This window comes from Opisthocomus hoazin, chromosome 6 (assembly GCF_030867145.1).
Source record: "Opisthocomus hoazin isolate bOpiHoa1 chromosome 6, bOpiHoa1.hap1, whole genome shotgun sequence".
NCBI lineage: Eukaryota > Metazoa > Chordata > Aves > Opisthocomiformes > Opisthocomidae > Opisthocomus > Opisthocomus hoazin.
In genome coordinates this window covers 66,848,392-66,873,462 of record NC_134419.1, presented here as the reverse complement: position 1 = coordinate 66,873,462, position 25,071 = coordinate 66,848,392, and the positions used below count along the sequence as shown (strand labels likewise).

Below are 25,071 nucleotides of genomic sequence, written 5' to 3'. Positions count from 1 at the left end.
TGTTGCAGCCTGACAGATCAAAGCACTTATTTCACAAATTTCCTCTTATGCAACGTGATCCACTGGCCTAAGACATTTTCCTTTATTGATAAATACTGCAACAGTACCCTGAAAGTCACGGGTGAAAAGTGCTGGCGCACCACAGGGCAATGCATGTGAAATACTCCAGCACTTTTGTCAAGGGCTTTCCATGCAGCTCCCTGTTTAATGAGTCCATCACCAGGTTTAATGACCTGCCAGAGCTTTAGAAACACTCTGCCCTCCTCATCAATGATTCACACGCAGTCTTCAAACTGTGCACAGATTAAAGAGGCTGCTGCTCCCCCACCTTGCTTCAACCCAAAGCGGTTTTAAATATTTCATCTCACCACAGAATTCTTCTGTACACATCCCAAAGGCGTTCTGAGAAGCTCTCGCTGGGAGTTCGGCTTTACCTGGCAGAGGGCCTGCTGGCAGCACGAGAAAGCTGTTGCTGCCAGGCCTGCCCACATCCTGTATTTACTTTCTTTAATGAGTCCTGCATGGCCCCGGCTGTCAGGAGTGGCGACAGGGGTTTCTGAGGTGGTTGGTGCTTTCTATTTACAGAAAAAGAGATGGAGGCCATGGTTGCAGGGACAGAACAAAGAAGTACCTGATACACAATTACCAGTGTCAGCCGGAGCCTTACTTCAGCTTCAAGGGAAATAGAGTCATGACCCTCTTTTCCTGTCATCTCCAGGGGGACTTCAAGGAGACCAACAAACACAGAAACAGGCAGGATCTTGCACTTCCCAGATGGGCAGTTTTCTAGGATACCTAGAGCACCTTACAGATCTTACTGCGAAGCAACCCTGATGTGAGAGATCTTATGGTCCTGACAGCCACAGAGACTTCCCTCCCTGCACAGAGCAAGACTGTGCCCTGTGATATAGTCCTCACGAACACATTTTTGGTCCCTGGGGAAGGAGAGCAAAGTAGTCCAGGGGAAAAGGAAAAAGACCTAGAGCCACTCCTCAGCTTTGCCACCAATGGCATGATACTAGTCTCATCTGTGGCTTCACCATCTCCCAGACAGGAATGCTACCAGTAGATCTCAGTGTCCAAGGCATTTTGGGATTTACAGATCCCATGTACAGTACAAGCTATTACATTAGTAGGAACAGCCATATTTATGTGATACTGTGGCCATGCATGCCACTCACTTCTAGCAGCCAGAGCTCTGCCCAACGTGCTGGATGTTGTTATAGATGCAACTTCTCCAGAGTTTTTCTAGGCAGATTCCTGAAGCTTAATATTGTTTTTCCAAGTATTAATTTAAATATATCTTGTACCTTAGGATTATATGCTAAATAAATAAAGAAATCATTAAAAAGATCAGGAAACAGAATAGCGAGAGTATCACTTCTTAAGCACATCATCATATACCCTCTCACCTGTTTTCTCACTTTGCTCTTACCCTGCTTTCACCAGCTGTGCAAAACAGCTTGCCTGCTGGCACTCGCGGGTAGCATCCTCCGGGCATTTAGACTGTTGATAGATCACTAATTTCATGGGAAATCCATTTTCCAGCAATTTGGCTAGCTCCACAAAGAGACAAATAACATTCTCCAGATAAATAATTTGTAATTTTTGATTGGAAAATCATTCATGTAGGTTTTTTGTTTTTACAGTTAGTCAATCAGCTCTGACCACAGAAAGAGAAGGACAAATCCAGGGAAACACACATGCAGAGAGATAAATGCCCATGGGCACAGACGCACAATTTCCTTTGTAGCTGCTTCAGCAGCTCTGGATTTCTGCCCTACTTCTGGAGTTTCTCACCTAGAGCCCTTGGACAAGGCAGGGAGCATGTTGCAGCCACCTGAACACCTGTGCCCATATCTTTGCTTTCCTTGTCAGAGGAGTCAGTTTGATTTCACAGCCTGTAGGAAGTGGCAACCAGCCTACATTTTCCCCAGTGATTTACAAAGGGAATTTATTGGCAGTGGAAGGTGCCTGCTGAAAACGTGAGGAATCAATCATGGTCCTCACAGCAGGGTACAGGACAACCTTAGTCCATGCTGTTCATCCACCCCAACTGATGGGGACAACCTGAATTTCCATGTCCATTCAAGCCCAGGAGCGTTTGGAAAGGAGACCTTCAGCACAAAAAGTTGAGCTGGGACCACACAGGTCGTAGAAAGACTTTAAACCACAGTGACTTTTGCTCCTGAATGCATGAGATCCAGCAGCACAGGGCCACAAGATCTGTCTGCTCAACACAACCATACAGCTCATTTTCTCTATTTGCACAGAAATTGTGATAGCAACAGGGAAGATCTCAAAAATTTTCTGGTTTTCACCCACCTGAGTATTAATGGGGAACTAAAAACTTGAGAGCCCAACCTCCCCAGTCCCTCTGTCAGTCCATCTTCTCTGGTTTCTGTATTTCCTGCAGTCCAGCCTTTACCAGCTGAGTGGTCCACTCAGTCTCCACATGCCTGTGGTCACTCATGGCATAGGAAATGTTCCTCAGCAGATCATCCTGGGGCCCTCTGGAGAATTCTTGACCTTTGGATTTTCACTTAAATCAACTTAAACATTTATGGCCTCCATGGCACAGAATAGCTTGCACCTGCACAGCTCCCTTCACAGCACCCGCCCGTGGTCAGACCTGTGGGTGAGAGGCCAGTCCCCCTACGCTGCCAGGGCAGTACAGCTGGTTGCACTTGGTCACGTCATTGCCTTGTCCTCATTTCTCCTCTCACCCTATAATGGGAAATGTGGCCAAAAATCCTCAGAGGGTGAAGGAGATCACATCAGTCCACTGCAGATATGGCCAAATCATGACAATTTTTGTTTGTTGGTGCACTCAGAAAATGAAGCTTTGCCTTCTCTTTTGTACTTCAGGTGTTCCTATGGGAGGAGAGAATGATGAGCTCAGTGGGCCTGCAAAGGGTAGCCCTGCCTGAAAGAGAAGACGAAGATCCCTTTACTTAGTGCAAAGCTAAACAAAAGTGAGCAATAAAGCACTGCAGAAAATGAACAGGTAAGTAGTTGCATTTTATCTGCAGTCGATATCTCTTCAGCATGGCTGATCTCTGAAAACTGATTTTTGTGTTGTACTGCAGATCTATATCCCCTGGGAAGCTTGCATCCCTCTTGCTAAGCGTTAGCTCTCACTTCATTTGTCCACACAATCTCTACACAGCTGTCATCTCAACATCCAGGCAAGCTTAAACAAAACATAATCTCTCCATAAAGCACACCTCTGTACTCGAATAGCTGTAGCTCTCAGGTGTCCCATTCCATGAAATCCATCACCAAACCACTTTGCTTTCCTCAGTGAAGGGAGGATGTTCAGAAAAGAGAGCTCTGTAGTGCATCACAGGCTCACTTTACTGGGGCTCATTGCCTCTCCCTGCCTCGCTCTAATCTTTTCTGGCATCTTTTTCATGGCATGGGTCCTTGGCCAGAGCCACTGCAGAAGCCATGGAAGGATTTGTTGTATATCCTCACTGTACAACACAGCCATCACACTAAGATGTGGCAAGAGAGAGCTTTCAGTTAAAGGGCTGTATGATGAACAACCAGACCTCGAGGAGGATGCAGGAACTAGATGATGGGGCAATAAAGCGTCTATTGCAATAATGTCAATTCACTCCCCCTGTCTTTCATATGCCTTCCTGTCTAGCGACTCAAGACATTAAAGAAATGTGAACTGATTGATGCAGTTCAGCTGCTGCTCAAGCTGCATCCAGTAAATACTATGTTTTCCCATTACCCTGTTAGCTCCAGCTATCTTACTGTGATCAGTGCAGAGTGAATGACCACATTTCTGTATAATACCTGTCCAAAAATCCCTGCAGTTTAGTCACAGCAGCAAAGTGTTACACCAAAAGAAAAGACACAGGTGCTGAGGCTGTTCCCAACCTGCCTTCCACCTAGCTGACTCCAGTACAGCTCAGCCACAGACCCACAACCACGGTCCTCCCAATGGCTTCTCACTGGAGTAGTGGTGCTAAAGCCTGGGCACCACATTAAACTACATCAGGGCTCCCAAAGCAAAGAGATGTCAGGTACCCATTATGCCACTACAACCCTTATGCACTCAGCCAGTTTGAATCATATCAAAATCATGCCTGGCAAATCATGAGGGTCAAAGGAGAATCTCCATCCCTAACAGAAGCAGGGTGACCTTTAGGAAGTTTTATCAGGGTTGAATTTATCGCAGGTTATATAAAACTGTAACAGTAGTCTCAAAGATGTGAAACATGGGTATGAGAGGGCAATCACGTTAGTTAAATACGTTAGGGAGTTAAGGTTAGTGGAACCAAACCCAACCTGGTGTGAATAATCGCAGTTCCACTGAAGGGAACATTTACCTTATTTACTTCAGATGAAAATCTGTTTCAGTAAGTTGAACAGAACAAGAAAGTGCTATAAACAGAATCAGACTTATAAAACAGTAAAATACAGTTTTCTGTCCTTAAAATAAATCTCTCCCACACTGGATTTCAGATCTAGGGGACATGTCAGGTGAAATGCAAGGCCCTAGATGGCTGCAATAAGGTCTCCCTGGAGCCTTCTCTTCTTCAGGCTAAACAACCCCAACTGTGGAATAAAAAGCCTCTGCTGAGGTCCACGGACTGGGCCCCATGACTTTGGGTGCTTCCCTCCTGGCCACCCCTCTCTCATCTTCCTGCCCTGTCTCTCCTCATTGCATTGCTGGAAACCCCCTGCCCTGAGGTCTCTGCCACAGGGAACCAGGGTCAAAAGCAGACCTGCAACTCCTTATTGCCGATACCCAGCTCTGCCATATCCTGCTTTCTCCCACAGCCCAGAGGGAGGAAAATTCTGAGAGCTCCACTCTCTAAGCAAGCAGCATGCTGCAGGCAACTTGCAAGGTCGCAAAGTGTTGTGCAGATGTGGCAATGCTTGCAGTTGGAGGTCATCTCCCACATTAAATCATCGGGCATATAGGGTGGGGGGAACAGGCAAGCTTTTGAGTATGTTAACCCTTATCACATCACTCCACCTACAAAAGGCTTCTACTGTTCCAGCCACCAGAGCACTGCTGCTACAACATAGCTGACAGAGAACTACAAAACAAGGACAAGCACTTTGACTTCACAGTGCCCTGTAAAGCCAGAAATTTACACCGACCCAAAGTGCTGACCCACCACAACATCCAGCGTTAATCGTGGAGACCAGGTAAAGAACAGCTCCCCTGCAGCCTCCATCCCCTACAACAGGGGCAGGCATTGCACGTCAGGGTGTTAAATCATCAATCTGCTACTTGTCTGATGCTGTCACAGGACTTTACTGCTCAGGTTTCCCTTCCACAGCAGTCTGATTCACACTACTGGGCTCTTCAGCTATGGCTGTTGAGCTGATCTGCATATTAATCCAAAAACTCTTTGCAATTAAAGAAGATTAGGGGGGGGGAGAGAAATAAAAGTGAACCCCTCTGCAGATGTTGTCCTCACATATGGTGTCCCATATGGTTGTGTGTCACTGCTGCTTCACTTTACAAGATCTCTCTCTTCAGAGAGTAACTCCAGCCCCTTCCATACTGCAATCAAGAGATTGACAAAGAAACAGGTAACACTGCAGGCCTCTTTGTCATTGTTGATAGAAGTGCTGAACAGCCACTGCTAAATTACAGCTATCAATCTCCCAGGCTGTATATGGGTATATCAATTATTTCTTTCATTACCCACAGAGGCAGATGCTTCCCATTTTCTTGACATAAGTGGTGTGGATCACTTGCCCATCTGGCTTCTCTACATTGTTGTAATGGTACCCTTCCCTTGGGTGTCATCATCCAATTTCTAATAGCCTCCACAGGGATGCAATATTATTACTTAGCATTTATAAAGGATATGTCTCTAATCCTCCAAAATTTGTTAATTCACCCTGCAGTTACCATTTGTTTTGTGATGTACTATTAGCCCAGATACACAGGGTGTGTGTAAGGCCAGGAGTCTGGTAGCAATGACATGACTTGCCAAACATCACAGTCATGACCAGTGACAAAGCAGACATACAAGCAGAGATTTTGAAGTTGGATTTCACACCAGTAGGTAAGGATAAGAAAGAATGAGAGACAGCAGTACACAACCTGATTTTCCAGGGAGAAGAGAGTCCACATGCACAGAATGGTGTGGCTTCAGCTACATTCAGGCCCAAGGAAGATGCTGTTGCTTTACAATCATGTAGGATACTCATGGGATTCCAGCAGGCAAGAAGCAGCAGCATCACGGGGTGAGGCCACAACCACAGTGGCAGGGCCACCAGCAGCAGCCTGCCAGGCTTGATGAGATCTGACAAGTCCCCTGCAGACACAGAGAACTCCAGGGTTTCTGCAGGGGGAGAAAGCCCCTCAGCATGAATTTCATCAACAAAACTGGAGCTCTCTCTGACTAGCAGGTAAAAAAAGGAGCTGGTTCAGGGGATTGCCTTTTCAAGTTCACACATGGTCCATAATCCCTGAGGGGAAGATAGCTATAGATGTGACATCAGAGCTATTCTACAGACAATCTCTCCCAAGCGCTGGTTTCTCCAGGCAAAGAGGAATGGGCAGTTTTTACAGCAGTTCCTTTTTTATGACTCACTTCCATGTCATTATACCAAGAAGATTCTGTCTCTCCGGGGTGTTTTTCTCCTGTGATTAAAGCTGTGAGCCTTCGACCTTGTGCCTTATCAACACTGCACAACACACGCTATAACCACCTAGAAACTTGCTGCCTTTCATCCCTTATTGCTTAATAAACTTGCCAGCAGACCTATTGCAACAGAATAATGAAGCTAAGCAATTGCATTCAGCTCAGTAAATATGGGAGCAGAGCCTGTTAAAAAATAAATAAAATTAAATTAAAAAAAAAAACTAATTGCAGAAATGTGGAGTGTTACGAAGAGATCCTGTCAGTTCAGCCAGAGTTCACAAACCACTCACTCCTGCTATTTCAGCTGCTGAGAAGAGCAGCAGTGTGAGAGGAGATGAGGGTAGGGAGTTGCATAACACTAGAAGAGGAGCAAGAGGAGGTGTCAGGACAGATCCACACACCGTCTGCATCGTAGGGAGCTGCCACAGGGTTTGCAGACAGCCTGGCCTTTGGCTTGAGGTGCTCGAGCAGGGAAGAAACGGTGTTCAGAAACAGGTGCTTTGGCAGAGCGATGTGGAAAAGGCAGCCCAGCACCTGGCTCCTGAAGTTTCAAATTTGGTGAAATTGCAGCCAGCTGATGTTAATAACCTACAGTTTGTGTTGTGTTAGTGTTGTAATTGGGCATTTGCTGGCACAAAGCATACAAAGACAGGTCCTCTTCCAAGACAAGGCATGGGCAGGACATAACAGTAAGGTGTAGGGTAAGTGCTACACATGCAGGAACATCTGACACTGCTACAGTGAGCAGTTGTATAATGGCTATTTGGGTCCGGATGCCTGACCAAGGTGCCTTTTCTTCACCATCGGTTGTATGTGGTGCCTCTGGTGACCACATTTCTGCATCTGGGTGCCTTGTTTGGGTCTTACAGACAGGCCCACAGAATATCTAATCTGCAAAATCACATGTAGATGTCTCACAGGGCCCATGACACTGCCCATCACATAGAATCATATAAAGTTTTGGGTCAGAAGGGACCCTTAGAGGTCATCTAGTCCAACCCCCCCACAGCGAGCAGGGACACTGCTAACTAGATCAGGTTGCTCAGAGCCCTGTCCAACCTGGTCTTGAATGTTTCCAGGGATGGGGCCTCCACTACCTCTCTGGGCAACCCGTTCCAGTGTTTCACCACCATCATTGTAAAGAATTTCTTCCTTATACCCAGCCTAAACCTACCCTGTTTTAGTTTAAAACCATTAGCCCTCATCCTGTCACTGCTGTCTCTACTAAAAAGATTGTCCCCATCTTTCCTATAGGCTCCCTTTAAGTACTGAAAGGCTGCAATCAGGTCTCCCCGCAGCCTTCTCTCCTCCAGGCTGAACAAGACCAACTCCCTCAGCCTGTCCTCATAGGAGCGGTTCTCCAGCCCTCGGATCATTTTTGTAGCCTTCCTTTGGACCCACTCCAACAGTTCCATGTCCTTCTTGTGCTGAGGGCTCCAGAGCTGAACGCATTACTCCAGGTGAGGTCTCATCAGAGCAGAGTAGAGGGGCAGAATCACCTCTCTCGACCTGCTGGCCACGCTTCTCTTGATGCAGCCCAGGACACGGCTGGCCCTCTGGGATGCCAGCGCACATTGCCGGCTCATGTCCAGCCTTTCGTCTATCAGTACCCCCAAGTCCCTCTCAGCAGGGCTGCTCTCGATCCTTTCATCCCCCAGCCTGTATTGATACCGGGGATTACCCCGACCCAGTTGTAGGACCTTGCACTTGGCCTTGTTGAACCTCATGAGGTTCACACAGGCCCACCTCTCCAGCTTGTCCAGGTCCCTCTAGATGGCATCCCGTCCTTCTGGTGTACCAACTGTACCACTCAGCTTGGTGTCATCTGCAAACTTGCTGAGGGTACACTCGATATTGCTGTCCATGTCATTGATAAATATATTGAACAGCACTGGTCCCAGTACGTACCCCTGAGGGACTCCACTCATCACTGGTCTCCATGCGGATATTGAGCCATTGACCACTACCCTTTGGCTACGACCATCCAACCAATTCCTTATCCACCGAACAGTCCACCCATCAAATCCATGGCTTTCCAATTTGGAGAGAAGGATGTTGTGGGGGACCGTGTCAAAGGCTTTACAAAAATCCAGATAGATGACGTGAAGTGATAGATCCAGATAGATCACATGCTGGTCAGCCTGAGACTGTTAGCATGCAAGACTAAAAGCCCCTGAAATTTATTCAGCCCCCAAAGCAAGAACCATGCTGGCTCCCATATCCACTTCCTTCCAACAGTAAAGAGCTCACTACGGAAAAATGTCCGAATCATTTTGGTAGGTAGGTTGTAGGCAATCAGAATTACCTGCAACTACACTGAACCTCTTCTGCCTGTACAGCTCCCAGGCCCACTGTTTTACTAGCATATATCCCTCGCTTCATTCATCTTCAGGCAATAGTGTCACACTGCAAGGTCCACTTATCGCTTCATTTCTGCAGCCATCAAGGCGGATCAGAATGGGAAGCGCCAACTTTACTATTCATGGAGGGGCCTTCTTGACCAGACAGCTTGTCAGGACCACAAGGGAGCATGAATGCAACAAGGAGATCACGTTGTTTTTCATGCAGTGCTCCAGGGGCAGGTCCAGTGGATTGACCCATCCCAATAAAAAGGTGAGTGCTCTCCAGGATCCAGGACCATCACAAGGCTCCAGTGGTTCCCACCGCCACCATCACCCCCAAGTACTTTCTCAAGCTACTGAGTCACCTATAACTGAAGCTAGAACTGTGTCTGGCTTCCTGGGAGAAATTTCTGCTGCAGGTGTAAGCTGCTGCTGGGCCTTTCCACCAAGCTATGAAATACATCTCCCAGATAGACAGGGAAAGAGAAAAGGGAGTTCCATCACCACGGTGCACTTCACAGTAAGCACTACAATTTATAGCACATAAATACTGTATATATACTGCAGTGTTTTGCAGGCAACATTATCATCTCAAAGGGTAGGTAGGAGGTGGGAATAACAGCTTGTAACAACTGTAGCATAGACAGCTGCTTTCTTTGCCACATCTAATGTTGTTTGGGGAGGTAAAATAGGTCTACCAGCAGTGTCCCTGCTTCTGCTACCATACGCTGCAGATCCACATGGGGCTTCTGCTGAATAATTAGGTTGAAAAAGGCATAAGCATGTAAACAATCTTCTGGAGGCTTTCTGGGAGAAATTTCAGACAAAATCATTCATAACTCCAAGCGCATCCATTCCCCAGAAAACAGAGATGTTGTCCTCACGCAGGGCTTTTGCACTGCATTTAACACAGACAGTCTGACCCAATCACTGTGGCTGGAAATCTGGGGACAGGATTAATCTCTAATGCTATGTTTCACAGCTAATGGCATGTTTCTGCCACACACAAAATTATTTCAAAGTTTTCTGCCACCAGAAAAGTCAGTACAAGTTTTCTTACCCCTCCTCCTCCCTTTCCGCAACCTGATTATCAGCCACATGGTCCCACTCCCTCCTTCGTCCTTGTGTCAGACCCTTCATAGAAGCCAGTTCAGCTCACTAATCTGACAGAAAGTGCTTTCTTAGACTCTGTTCTGGGGGAAAACTTTTGGCCAGGTTTATTTTTCTGCCAACTTTGTGAGTTTAATCATCCTAGCAGGAGCTGACTAGCAAAACCAAAATCAAAGCTGACAATAGCTGTACCACCAAAGACATATAAACGAAAAGTAAAAACGCTCAGGATCAGGAAGACATTGGATCAGCTCTGCTGCACTATTGAACTGCACCCTCCATTAAACATGGAGCATCTCATTTTAGACTTCCTTATATTAGACAGATAAGTAATTTCTCTCCTACAGCCCACAGGATATAAGAAATTATATTTTCACTGGTCTAGTTTATTCTAGTTGCTGGATAGCTTGGTGCTACTGGCCGAAAAAGTAGCTTTTTTCTCATTTGTTCTTGGAGTTTGCCCTGAGGAAGTTTGGCAGGATGCAGCGATGACATCTGTAATGGTAGCAGCATGGGAAAGGACTGACAAGGTGATCCTGGTTTAGTAAGTGGAATCACACTGGACTTACGCAGCCTTAAAGAAACCATAACCTATCCCAGGATTTTAGCATATCGATAAACAGAGGCTTGAAGCATTTGTCAAAGCTTTTGCAAACTGTCTGTAGCTGGAATGGGACTTAGCCCATACTGTAGGACTATTGCACACAGAGACACCATGTCTGGTCCTGGAAGCCTCTGAGGTCCCGACAAGCACAGCACAGAGGTACGGAGAGCAGATCACTCTCTGCTTGCCCTGTTCTTGTTTGCTGCTGGTCACTGCTGGTGACAGTGTAGCATCATCACAGGTCTCTGCTCTGACCCACCAGGGCTGCCTTCATGTCTAGCCTTGACACTCTGCAGCCACAGCCAAAGAGTGGCCAGAAGCCTTTCTTGACTCCTTCCTTCTTTTCTGCTCTGAGATCTTAGAGCAAAGAAAGCTTTGCTTTTCCCTTTAAGAATGTCAGATAGAGAGTCTTCCACATTGATGTTTGAGCAGCAATGGAGGAGAATTGCCATGGTTACAGCCTCATTTGTGGACTTGGGGAGAACAGCAGGATCCATGGAGCCAAAATCAAAAGCTCACTTGTACATCAGAGAGCCACAACTGGAGATGAGTCAACATCAGAAGGAAAAGACATTGCTTCTCCCACGACACTTAATGCCAAAAGCGACAGATGGGAAACCCAGCATTGCATCAGGGCTTTGAGAAAGGTGAACACAATTACTCTCGTTAAAAGGCTTAGGAAAATATCTAGCCATCATCAGAGCCAGCAGGAAAATACAATCCAGTGAACCTCCTCCTTGAGGGTAAAGTCTGATTATTCTCTTAGAAGTGCAAACTCCTCCAAGCAGTTTTCTTTGCTCCTTATTTTGCTTCAGTCAAAAGTTGTGAGGTTGTAAAGGCCCCACGTGTCTCCTGGCATCTTTCTGTGCAGGAGGCTGCAAGAGGAGCTCAGGGTAGAGCTCAGCCTGGAAGACACAGGTCACCTGTGTCAGCATTCAACTCGTGAGTGTGACCTCACACAGTCACAGCACAACACTGCATGTCCTGGCTGCCCCTTTGGGTAGTGATTCCCTCTCAACAGAAGCCAGCTGCTGAGAGGGAATGATGTCCTTGCATGGACAAATGGCTCTGTTTGTCCATGCAAGGTCACCACCATCAGCCCAGACTGGTATACCTCTAGAGCTAGATACAGGCTATTTCCCTGGGGCTGGAGTCTGTAGATGTGCTCCCTCCACTCACAGCAGTAAGAGTGGGTACAACCACGAGGTCCCCAGCTAACAAACACCCTTATTTTTGGTGGTAGCTCCCACTGTGATGCACTTTGCCTGCAGAGCAGTCAGATGTTCACCCATACTCCAGCTGTACAGCACCACCAAAGCTTCTCAGCACCAAATATCCCAGCAGCAAAGCTTTTCCAGTGGTCTCATTGCTGGAAAGCTGGCCACATTCTTGTGGGCAGTGCAAAACACGATTCAGGGCTTCAAGGGATGCTTCCCACCAGGCACAGACAGGTTGTCCACACACCTGGGTGGATCAACAGATGTGGATGATCTTGCCTTGTGGGGCTGTAAGCCAAGTTCAGGAAGTGCTCTGCAAGCTTCTCTACCATCTTTGGGATGGAAAACCCCTCCAGCAGAACACAAACCAATTTCATCAGTCAGAGCCCTTGGAAAGCATCTAGAAAGCAACAGCAATCCACCACACACTTCTAGGGGTTGCTCTTCACGTGGGCTCCTTTTCCAGGCTTCTTACAGCACAAGATGAAGAAAAACAGCCTCATCCCCTCACATTTCATTGGCCAGCTAAGCAGTCTGAGCATGCAGAAGAGCAAGGGAAGACCCTCCCCTGGTGCAATATGCCTGACCTCTGCCGTGCTGCACACGCGCCTGCGTGATAAGCTCTGCGCCTTTGAAATCTGCTTGCCCCCACCAAGGTACTAGCAGTATAACAGCTTACAAGCTCAGAAAGAGCACTTCTGCTTGTGTAAATCTTCCTGCTTCCCACGAAATCCATGTATTTACAGCACCAATTTAAACTGTTACGAGCACTATCTTACTAAAAGCATATTTGTGCTATTATCATTGCCATGCACAGTTAATTGCTGTACAAATATTTGTGCTGCCCACATTCATCACCAGGCTGCTGCTGCCTCTGGGTGAACTCACTCAAAATCTGATGTGTTTTCCCAAGACTGGATATCTTAAAGGGGATCTGTCCGTTTTGCACAATCGGAGAAATACAGCACTCTGATCCAAAATTCCCTTTCACTGGAGTCCCACATGAAATTCAGAGCAACAGGGATCATTCACTTCAGAGGATTCACTTCACAAAGCATGTTGGAGCAAGATGAGATCCAGTCTTCCCAGGCTATAATTTTGGACCAAGAAGGGAGGCTGCATTTACCTTTCCTCTTGTCAGTTCATCGTGATTTGTTTAGATTTATCACTAGTCTTCCTGCTCCTGTCTCTCTTTCTCCTTTCTTTTTTAATTAGGCCATTGAGGCCTTGTTTTCAAAAACTGTCTGGATCCCAACAGAAGATTTTAAGTCTCAGACATCAAATGGCAGGCAGTTTACTAGAGTTAATTATGGTAATTTTTGCTTAGTAGTATCTTCCCTCTGCAGAGTCGAAACTACTTAGAAAAAGCCCCAGCCTCAGGCATGAATTTCTAAGAATATATTTTTTGCCATTTACTATTTTACAAAGTTAAGTAGCAGCAGAAAGTTAAAACCCACAGGGGAAAAGAACTGACGAAAAGAATAAGCTTTCAGGTGCTATACATCATCACAGGATACACAACCAGACCATGTTGGCCTTTCGCAGGTATGAGGCACCACTCTGCTGAGCTGCGGTACAGGCTCTGGGTCTCCTACAGCAGCCCAGTTTCCTACCATGGCTATCAAGGTTGCTCTGAATTGCACAGAAGCACAGACAGCCCTCTAGCCAACTGCCGGGCAGAGAAGGCACAGAGGTGTCCTGGAACCACGAACAGTCTGGGCATGGGGCCTGGGTGGGTTGTCAGCTGCAGAGCACAAGTATCTGGCTGTCCCACAAGGCTGCTGGCCCGTCTGGATGCAGAGTGTTTCGTTACCCACTACATTCAACCCCTGCTGCACACAACCAGGACATCCCATGCGTATAGACATCAGAAATATCATAAAAATAACAGAAAATCACTCCCAAACACTTCTATAGGCTGACTGCATGCAGCAACAGGGCTTTCAAAATGCCCTGACTAAAGCTAATGCTGCGTCTTAGCAAGAATTAAGCCTGTGGGTGAGACCATGTTGCATGTTAAAAATGACAGGTCCTGTGACACAAATGCCAGCTTACACATCCCCTCTTGGTTATTCCAGATAAATCCCCCGCGGAGCCCAGGCTTTGCCCCAGCCCCTCGGCGGCAGCACCCTTACACACTGTTGGGTCTTCTATACATGCAGCTGCATTACCTAAACCTTCAACCCAAGCTTGTAGCCCAGTATGAACCAAAATGAACACAATGATGGTGCTCGCAAAAATGATCCATTACAAAGAGGGATGGATTTGATGTAAGCAGGGAAGCAAGCTTCTTGCACAAGGAAAAGAGACACGTGTCCCTTCCCATAACAGCAAGTCAAATGGTGAGGAATTAAAAGTTACTTTCCCGATGCCTGGGCAAACCATCACCCTGCTGCCTGCAGACTACTCAGCTTTGCATGAGTTAAATATCTTACTTTCTGCCCCCATTTTTTCTGTTGCAAATCAAGGTTATTAACCTCTATCTGTTTTCCAGGATTTCCTTCTAGGTTCTCACAGAAAAAAATTTCCTTCTGAAGAGAAGTTCACCACCTGGAAAGCAGAGGATAACAGAGGGAGTACTGACAGTTTGGCTTTGATTTCTATGGCTACAGAGTCTGCCCAGGTAATCTGGGGCTTTAATACACAGATTCTTTCTTTTATTAAGGCTCTGAAAAGGTGGCACTTTTATCAATTACTGAAATATGTAATCTTCAGGTCTGCTTTGCTACTGCAGAGTTTGTTTCATCTTCAGGCTCCTCTTTTAGGCAATTTAGCATTTCATCTGGGAATCTAGAAACCATTTGGAGCAGCTAAAGTCAAACTTTCAAATATTTATTACAAGATGGGTTCAGAGGCAGGTACAAGAATGTAAAAGACAAGTTCAAAGCCTACTGCATAGCCCATCTCAGAGCTGGAGGAAAAGGGGAGGTGGGGAGGAAAACCTGTATTTCTAATTTAATCAAAGGCAAGCATCTAAGCAATCACTATGGTCCTTTCCTGAAGTTCTCATTCTCTGGATGATGCAGCTGTTTGGTTCCCAAGTCATCTGAACAGCTTAATCATTGTTTAGTGTAAAAGAAAGTAATTGATTTTTGAAGTTACACTAAGACATTTCACAGCATTGAGAAAATCACCCAAATTTTCAAGAACATCTTTTTAAGTACAGTTTGCCTTTTTCAGCGAAGTAGATCTGGGTCTCTGTCTACTTTCAGACAATGAAATTCTGGCTCTCCGCAGGCTTCTTTATATGCAAACGTGACTTGGTTTAAGTTCAGATATAGCTGATGCTTTAGGTCAAACGGATCCTGCACAAGAACAGTTAGATGACCCTCAAGGCCCCTTCCAGCTCTTTTCTGTACAATTCTGGAATAAACATCAGGCTTATTTCTCTTCTCACCAACCCCTCCTTGAATGCTACAGCCAACCTAGAAAGCTGCCAAGCAGCAGACAAGAATTTGATATTTGGGAGTCACAGCGTGATGAAGGCTCTTCAGCACACATGTGGCTTCACCCCAGGCTACGTGCACTGCTTTGAGCATGCTTGCCAGTCATTAGAGGCTATGGGACAATGACAGGCTGGTGTGCTTTGTGGATTTGAGGCACTGAAGAGAAAAGGAGCAGCGGAAAAGACACCAACTGGCAGGGATAAAGCCAAAGAGCTCCATTTCCCAGGCCATGCAACTGGGCTGTCTGAGCCGAGACCTTTTCTTTCAGCAGCTGTGGGCTGCGCCATTTCCCTCCCGTGCCAATTACAGAGACCAGCCAGCCCCTTCAACAAAACACCAGGACAACTCCTGCAACAGTGTCAGTGGTAGGATCAGCTGAGGCAGGGAGTAAACAACCATTGCTCCCTGCCAGGCTGCAAAACCCATCTAACCCCCAGGAGCAGCGCCCAAGGATCAAGCATCTGTGATTCCTTATGCCTGCCTGAGAGCCAGCTCTGCTTTCTCAGCACAGAGCCTGTCTCCTGTCACACTCGTTTACCACAGGTTTTTGGAGTCTTGTCCTCCCCACCTCCTGCCCTTAACCTCACAGGGAAGCACAATGATCAAAACTGCGAGAAAAGACTCACCTTCACTGCATTAACCATGCAGTGAACGAGAGAGTCCAACAAGGGAGTGGTGGAAAAAACTCAGACAGCCTAAAAGTCCCCCTTGGAGAAACCTGCAGGGCTTAGCTGTCCAGATATGCTCTCTTCTGCAAATCCAGACATGCTGAGAGTAATTTCTGCAGTACCACTTCTCATGTCACACTTCAAATCTTCCGCTTCAGGACTAGAAGATTAGAGCATATTAAAAAAACCCCAGATCATACTGATTCCTAGCTCTTAAATAGTGGTTTTTATCCACAAATCAAGGTACTTCACACAGAATAGCTCAGAGTTATAACAAGGTCCAGGGCTGTGCTAATAGTCAATGGAGAAATCTCAAAGTGCTGTGTAGAAATGCTCATGCTGTGGGGTCAGCATCCACACTTAGGAATTTCAGTTCCCTTTCCCAGTTCTTATTTCCCAAATTCCGCAGTGTGCGTTCAAGAGCAGCTAGTGCAACATCTGATGGAAACTCTCATCCCAGATGTTCACTCTCCTCACAATCTGCCCAACTGCCGCTTGTGGGTTTAATAACCAAAACACAAAAGATGACAAAAGGCAGCAGTCGCCTTCTGGGTTGCCATCAAAAAGCCCTCCTTGTTCATTAACCAGGTGTCTCCTCGATGCCACCTCCAACCAGGGCAAAAAAAGTACATTAAAGAGATGCAGAGCATGACTTTCTTCTCATGGATTAGTCCAGACTAGAAGAACTGCTTCATGTCCCTCACAGCCGAGACAACACCTACAGCAAGTCAGGGCAAGATTTCCCTTTCTACATCATTTCAGCAATGTCATCACATTCTTCTTGGACAAAACATGCCCCTTGGGTCCAGGGAAAAGGCTTTCTATGTATCCCAGCTCATAACACTCGTTGGGTTTGGGGACATAAATATATAGGGAAAATAACCGTACTGGTGAAATCACAGAATGCTAGGGGTTGGAAGGGACCTCTGTGGGTCATCTAGTCCAACCCCCCTGCCGAAGCAGGGTCACCTACAGCAGACAGCACAGGACCTTGTCCAGGTAGGTCTTGAATATCTCCAGAGAAGGAGACTCCACAACCTCCCTGGGCAGCCTATTCCAGTGCTCCATCACCCTCAGAGGGAAGAAGTTCTTCCTCATGTTCAGATGGAACTTCCTCTGCTTCAGTTTGTGCCCATTGCCCCTTGTCCTGTCACTGGGCACCACTGAAGAGTTTGGCCCCATTCTCCTGACACCCATCCTTCAGATATTTATAGGCATTTATAAGGTCCCCTCTCAGCCTTCTCTTCTTCAGGCTAAACCAACGCAGCTCCTTCAGCCTCTCCTCGTAGGAGAGATGCTCCAGTCCCCTCATCATCCTCGTAGCCCTCCGCTGGACTCTCTCCAGTAGCTCCTCATCTTTCTTGAACTGGGAAGCCCAGAACTGGACAGAGTACTCCAGGTGAGGCCTCACTAGGGCAGAGTAGAGGGGAAGGAGAACCTCCCTCGACCTGCTGGTCACACTCCTCCTAATGCACCCCAGGATGCCATTGGCCTTCTCGGCGACGAGGGCACACTGCTGGCTCACAGTCAACTTGTTGTCCATCAGCTCTCCCAGGTCCCTCTCCGCAGAGCTGCTCTCCAGCAGGTCAGCCCTGAGCCTGTACTGGTGCATGGGGTTGTTCCTCCCCAGGTGCAGGACCCTGCACTTGCCCTTGTTGAACTTCATCAGGTTCCTCTGCGCACAACTCTCCAGCCTTTCCAGGTCTCGCTGAAAGGCAGCACAACCTTCTGGTGTATCAGTCGCTCCTCCCAGTTTTGTGCCATCAGCAAACTTGCTGAGGGTACACTCTAGCTCTTCATCCAGGTCATTGATGAAGAAGTTGAACAAGACTGGGCCCAGTACTGACCCATGGGGAACACCACTAGTCCAACTAGACTCAGTGCTGCTGACGACAACCCTCTTGGTTGGGTATGTTTGCCTTTCCCTTCATCCCACAGTTCTGAAAGCCTTGGCAATGGGCACCTGAAATTGCGTGGCTTGATGTCCAGCTGAAGTCATTTGTCCACAGAATAAGGCAGAGCCCTCTTCTTCCGCAAAAAACAGAACAAGAAAAGGGAAAGGTGTTCAAATGCATGGAAAACTGAACACATACTTCAGCTCTCCCTGCCCAGGATCTGTTCAATCTGAGCCTCCAGACCTCCCTCACAGATACAAAGAGGTCACCTGCTCCTTTGCCCAACCGCAGCCAAAATCCTGCCCAGAGCTGGGCCTCAGCACAACACCCTTGGACCAGCCAGCAGCTAACATCATCACACAGCTCTGTCCCAGGAGAGAAGTCTGTGCTGGGAAACTATTCACTTGCCAGATGCCAGTGACCTACAGCCACTGATTTCACCATCTGTTTTAGTATTGCTGCCTTTTTATCTACTGCCTTAGCTTTGCTTGGGGTTGGGCTTCCCCCCACCCCACTCCTTGTAGTAAGGTTGCTTTTATGGCCAGACCTGAATGATTTCTGTTCACAGAGAAGCCCCAAGGCCAGTTTGGTTAATCAACAGCACTTACCTGATGCCATGCTCTCCTTTGGCTTGTTAAGAACTTGTGCTCAAAAGAGTTTCCAGCTGCCAAGAAATCAATTGTGGTGGCTATAGGAGATACAGAGGAGACAGATACAGGTGCTCTCTGCAGGCAAACGTGCTGATTAAAAAGGTTCCCATCCCATGGCTGTGTTGCCACCTGCTAGCTCTCTTGCCTGCACAATACTGCCAGCGGAGGAGTCTCTGCAGTTTTCCTTAGTCTAATTGATGGAAAATCAGCATGAGGAGTTTCAAGTCCATTTTGTGGCTATGTTTGCACAAGCTGGTAGGCTCTCCACACAGCAGATCGGTGCAAGCTTAAGTGAGCCCTTCCATCAGCAGTGCTGGGGCAGTCACAAAGCGCTGAAGGGCAGACAACAGGGTGGCTAGCATCTGCCACACAGACTAGTAGATGTAAAGGAAAAGGCACTTTGAACTCTTCAAGCTGTTTGGAAAATAGTGACTCAGGCCCTCCTCAGACTACTCGCTGTGATAAAACCCATTCACTCTCCACTGCCTGTGACTGTGTCCCCAAGCCTCCCCACAGCCAACATCACTGTGCAGGCCCACGTCAGCAACTCTCATTGCCCACCTCCAACGCCAGTAACTACCACCTGACGACACCTCTTGTGCCACCTGGTGCCATACCCCTGTTTCTGATGACAACCTGGAGCCAGAGCAGGGTGGACAGCTTGGCAGCAGCAGGGTCTTCCCTTTGGGAGCACCGGCTCTGTGCTACCCCCTACCCCTTGAAACACACATCTGCCCATCTGCCTGCTCTCCTCAATGCTGCCTGAGAGGAGCTCCCTTCCTGTGCTTGGTTTCTCAGCTGCCATGGCACCACCTGGCCACCTGAAGAGTCCATATGCAAAAGGCTCACAGTACTGTTTCAATTTTTTCTGCTCCAGAAGCACAGAAAGGTGCTGTGAGATGGCAGCTGTCTCAATATCACACTGCAGCTCTGAACCCAACTCTGCTGCAAGGGCAAGTCAACATTGGTCAAGTCATTTGAACTAGCCATGTCTCATTCAACGATCTGTCAAATGAGGTTGATCATACCTCACTAGGTTGCAGTGAGCCTTAGTTAATTATTTTGATGCACTTGAAGATTTCTAGATATTTGTTATACACACACACATAGGCAAAACATCGGTAATTCTGTGAGTGCCAGCCCTTGATTGAGTACATCAAGAAGTCTCTAGCAACTAGCATGTGGTTAGCAAGTAGGAAAGTACCAAAAGCATCTGTGGACAGATGACAAAGTGCCCCATTCTCACAGATACTTGTCCTGTACTTGGGAAGTACCCTACCCGTCTCTGGTTAGTGACTGTCCAGCTTACAAGCAAGAGCTGCCTTTATGAATGCAGCAAGATGATGCTCCTGCATAATCAAAATTAACCAATTATGTTGTGCAACAGCTTATTCATTTTGATGTGCATATCTAAATAATTATTACAGGTGTATGCAAAACAGGCTCTAGCTTAATGGGCTCCCTATTTTGTTTGGTTTTGGCCAGAATGATTGCCTACAAAATAAAGTTAGAGAGCTTTAGGCAGTTGTTATTGCTAAAAAACACAGTTTGTGGGAAGGAAGGAATTTGCAGTGGGGAAAAGAAGTCTCATTTGAATAACAAAACAATTTTTGTTGATGTTGTTGCTTATGAGCTATTTAAGCCCTGGGGTAGGTAGAAAAGGGGAAATAAAAGGAATTTATCTATCAAACATTTTAAACAGATAGTATCAATGATGAAAATCCCATTCTGAGTTTAAGCAATGAGCAGCACATCATACAGTTTCTGAGAAGGAAATTAAAACACAAGAGAACTTAATGAGGTATGAAAATATTGTAAAAAATGGTATGTATTTTTTGAAAATAAACAAAGTAACATTTCATCCCCCTTTAAGCTCTCAAGTGTTTTAATTTATTCAGCCAAATTCATCATCATCACTGTTAGAAAGGTTCAGAAAATAAGATGGCATTTAGTTTCCTTCCTTCAAGTCACAGGGAGCAGCACTTCCAGTGCAGAGCTTGAAGTACATGAGACACAACACCCCTCTGACCCCAGCAGACCTCATCCTTTCTTGCTCTGCTTCATTTGAAGAGGGTAGGGGTTGTACCTAAGACTCAGTCTTTGCTCCAACTGGCTCTGCAGCCCACAAACAAAATGAGAAATAGCAACCTGAGGCCACAAGCAGATAGGTTGGGGATGCACCGAAAAAAAGAGGCCACATTGACTGGCAGTGGTCACAGCAGAGTGGCTGCCCTCACGCCATGCTGACTTGCAGGGCAGAGACCTCTGTGATCAGGATATTTGCAATATAATTATGATATCTGAGAATAAATAAGGCTCAGACACTGTGCACATGACACCTCAGATCAGTTTTCAGCTCTAGCATGAAGCTTCATTGCTTAAAATCCGTCTTGGTCCCTCACTTCAACCGTTGTGTTCTGCTTCACCTTAAACGTTCACTAAAGTCATTTCTGCTCACTGCACATAAAACAGTTTTGACACCAGCTCTATTTCCATCTTTGGCTCCATATAAAACAGCCATATTTTAACAGTCCAACATTCATAGCAGGCAACAAGCTGGGCACTCAAAGGTCGCAGGTATCCCAACCAAGCAGCTCCTGCGTTAAACTTGTTTCTCACAACCAAGCGTGGAAGAGATCAGAGTCCCCTCCGTCACTTGTACATGCAGCCAGGCAGGGAAGTCAACAGTAAAAAAGAATGAGGAAAAAATACATGAGTATTATACTATTTACATGGAAGTGTATGTGCAGAGAGGCCTTCAGATTTCAGAAGTCTGTCACTGTTTAGGAAAAATAAAATGTCTCTTTTATACTCTGAGGAGTTAGTCGTGCTTGCTTTTGTGGTTTGTTTTGGTTTTTTAATATTCTTTTAAAAACTAGTAAAACCAAGACTTATTGCAGACATTTCACAGGACACATTTGCAACATTTAAATTACAAAGACCAATCTTTCTTGACAGACATCTTTGATATATTTTGATTTTAAAATTTTTTAAAAGTTAATTCTTTATATAGAAAGGGTAAAACATTTCAGGTAACTGCTTTGCAAGTGGTGACTTGTTATAAATGGATCAGTGTTTTCTTCCAAAGAAATACCCAAAGATATTCCTAATTAGCGGTAGGCTAATCACCACAAAGCCTCCCACCTTCAGCAGTGACATGCTAAATCACCCCCGCTTGCAACTTCTAGCGCTTCAGAAAAGCCAGAAGTGGGAAGGAGGAGCAGAGAGAGGAGTCACCGCCTGCTTGCCTGGGAATGAGCTGCAGCTCCCACCATCGCCAAGAGGTGAGTCCCAGCCGGCCCCTCACACGCTCGCTTGCCTCCCACCCTTCCCTCCTGGCCAGCTCCATCTTCTCACCGTCTGTGCCCATCACAGCTCTTTTCTCCCACTTCTCCACCGCTGTTTTCATTGCCTTGGTCTTCTCCGCTACGAGCCTGGGTATTCCCAACAGCACAGTTTAGCCAGAGCCTTTCTTTAAAGGCTGCTCTAGCCCGCCCACCAGTGAGCACCAGCTCCCTGCAACCAGACAAGGACATTGCTGCTTGCACACAGGTATGTGTTACAGTCAAATGTTGAAGTTTCAACATTTCCAATGCAATTCTGTTATTTAAACAGAAACAAAGTGGTTTTGACTTTGTTAAAAAGCAGCAGGAAGCTTTGGTGGAGAGGAGAGCTGCGTCATGACAGTTTCTCTTCTCTGCTCAAGATCGGGTTCAGCATTTCTCCCTCTTGCCATCATTTGTCTCTTGAGCCGCTAAGCTCAGGGGAGTGCAGACCATGCAGCTGGCTCTGCAGGGGTTTCTCGACTCATAACTATGCCCAGATATTATGCAGGATTATCAGGAGATCCCCCAGATCACAGATTTTCTGGGGAATCCCAGGTTCCCCAAGTCACCAACACGTGACACAGGCAAAGGCAGTGGAGAGACCTCCCCCCCTGGGGGGCAGGTGCCTCCCTTGGGCTGGTCCAGACCTGTCCCCATGGAGCTGGAGCACCCCAAGACCCCTGTTTTTCTCAGCCAGCTTTGGGCTTCGAGCTCTGGTCCAGCTGCAGCGCTGGAGGCTGTAGTAGAGATGGGAACTGCAAAGCGAGTTGCCCAGGAGGCTGATTCAGAGAAAGAGCTTAATTTAGCCTCTCTGAATCACCCTGCAGAGGAGATGGCTGCTCTCTGACTATAAAAGGGACTGGAAAAATTAGCAGAAAGTTTGCCTCTGTGAATCCCTGTCCCCAGCATCACACACAGTCTGCTTCAGGGCTTAATCCACATGGGCCAAATCTTAAACTGTTGCTGTGTTGTCAACCAAACAAAACAAAAACGGCTGGGGCAGGGCAGAGAGTAGCAGGCACTGCTTTCATTACGGCACTACACACCATCTGAGTTAAAACATCATTAAAAGCAGCTCTCCATGCCCCCGGGAGCTGCCTGCGCTCCCTGTCCGGGGGCCAGGTGGAAGCAGGAGCCCAGGGCTGCGTCTGAAGTCTGGGGACAAGCTCAGCGGTGGCACGGGCAAGCAGCAGCACCAAGGCTTTGAGAGGCAGGGAGCACCCCGGCAGCCTGCCAGTCAGCCCTGTGCCCACTTAGGAACCTATAGAAAGTCAGGGCTCATTTGTCTTGTTTTATATAAGGGATCCTGAGCTATTATTAAACCACAGAGAGAAACTTAGAGGGGAAAAAAGGTTCCCAGACTCCAGCTCTCAGGTCAGCCTCTAACATCCAGAACATTTCCTTGCCAAAAAAAAAAAAAAAGCTTGAGAAGGGGGTTAATGGCTGGGAAATGGACTCAGGAGAGCTCTCGCTGTTTCCATTTTTCTTCTGGAAACCTGCCAAGGGGTTTTCTCAGGCTGATAAACTTCAGGAACAGGGCGTGCATGCTCACACTGTCTGTGGATTAGTCTGTCTGCACCCGCCTTTCCTTGTATCCTCCTCCTTCATGACCTTTTAAACTTGGCAGTCAGTTTTGAACAGAAGTGGTGAAGGAAATCTGCTCTCTGTCCTTGCCAGAGCCATGCAGTTATGACTGTTTATCTGTGCCTCAAAAAGCCTGTGCTCAGCTAGGACAGGCACATCCAGAGGGAAAGGTGCTTTGCTCCTTAGTGATGGGCAGGTCGGTCCTCTCAACCCCTCTGCATTTCTGTGGACCAAGAAAGTGCCATGGGGATGCTCAGGGCTGACGTGGGGACCGCAGCCTCATCCTCTGCCCAGGGACATGAACATGAGCAAGGAGAAACACAGGGGCTGCTGTCAGTGCTCTGCAGGGAGCCAGATTTCTCCACCCAGAACAGGATTTGCCCTCTAATAGCACCAAGCTGTGCATCAGGAGTCTGCTGGGTGATGTGTGGTGAAAGCACAAGGCAGACTGTGACACTGGCATCATCTCTGACAAGGTTAGTCCAGGTATTTATTGGTCTGAGTTGCATTCATGGGGTCTGATCCACAGCTGCAAATCCAAACCCTGGAATCAACATAACGCTAAGTTTCTTTTCCAGGAACCCCCACCATCCCTTGTGCCTGTGCCACACGGAAGCACAATGGGCAGCTGTTGCCATCACCATAATGTCAACGAACAAAACAAACTCCATTGAGAAGCTGCGCCACATGCTCCACGTCATTACCTGAAAGAATCCTGTGCATTAAACCCTCTTTTTCACCAGCTTTGCTTCTGGAAAATGATTGGAAGTGTAAAGCAATCTGAAAAAGTGAATGTTTTGCAGATCAGACACTGCTCATCGCAGAACGTTACAGCTCCTAAATTATTAATAGTAAAAAATGAGGTGTCCCAGAGCTGCTCATTTCTGGGTGAAGGAGAGTAGGAGGGGGGTAAGATGAAAGGATTGTGCTATTACAGGTTATTTTTATCCAATGTTTCTATGCTGCTGTCATTAGCTAATTGATGACACAGCCTGTTTAATATTATGTCTGCCTTTGGTATTTATAGCTCACCAATTGCTGTAATATCTAGGTGCTACTAACAAGCTGCTCTCAGATGAATTCGCATGCTCATGGCTGGATTCTTTGGTGCAAGGAAGTTCAACTTCCTTGCAGTCAGCTGGTTTACACTAACCAAGGATTTACACTAACCATGCCTAGCCTGCTTAATCATGTATGGTGATGCTGGATCCCACTTCATCCAGTACCGGGATGCAGCAACAGTAGGAACAAGGCACCATATTGCAAAGCACAACGGCAGTCGCTCTTAGACACTTCTGACATTTCTCCTGCACTTGCCACCAGAAGATTCAGGACCAATTCTGCAGTAAGAGACCTCCAAGCATCATCATCACTTTCAGCAGGGCCAGGAGCAACTGAAGCCAAACTCTCAGGCATTTGATCCAATCACCAGTTCCCTGGAGAGAGGGGACAGAGAGAAGAGGGGCCGATTTCTAGGTGACCGTCCAGTCAAATACCTCCCAAATACCAATGATCTCTTTGTACGTGAATTCACAGCACCGAGCAGTGACATCCCAAGTTGGCCGAGGTTTGGCACTCGTGGCAGATGACACCAACCTTTGGG

The 25,071-nt window shown here is 47.0% G+C and overlaps 1 long non-coding RNA gene across 2 annotated transcripts in view; it reads left to right on the top strand.

Moving 5' to 3' along the window:
• Positions 1-24,387, top strand: part of LOC142361756 (uncharacterized) — a 93,981-nt gene extending 69,594 nt beyond the window's left edge. For both annotated transcript variants that reach the window (XR_012764362.1, XR_012764361.1), the window contains exons 2-6: positions 2,869-3,007; positions 5,022-5,172; positions 14,394-14,522; positions 21,747-21,842; positions 24,047-24,387. This is a non-coding gene — a long non-coding RNA (uncharacterized LOC142361756). The remainder of the gene's footprint in view (positions 1-2,868; positions 3,008-5,021; positions 5,173-14,393; positions 14,523-21,746; positions 21,843-24,046) is intronic.
• The last annotated feature ends 684 nt before the right edge of the window (positions 24,388-25,071 follow it).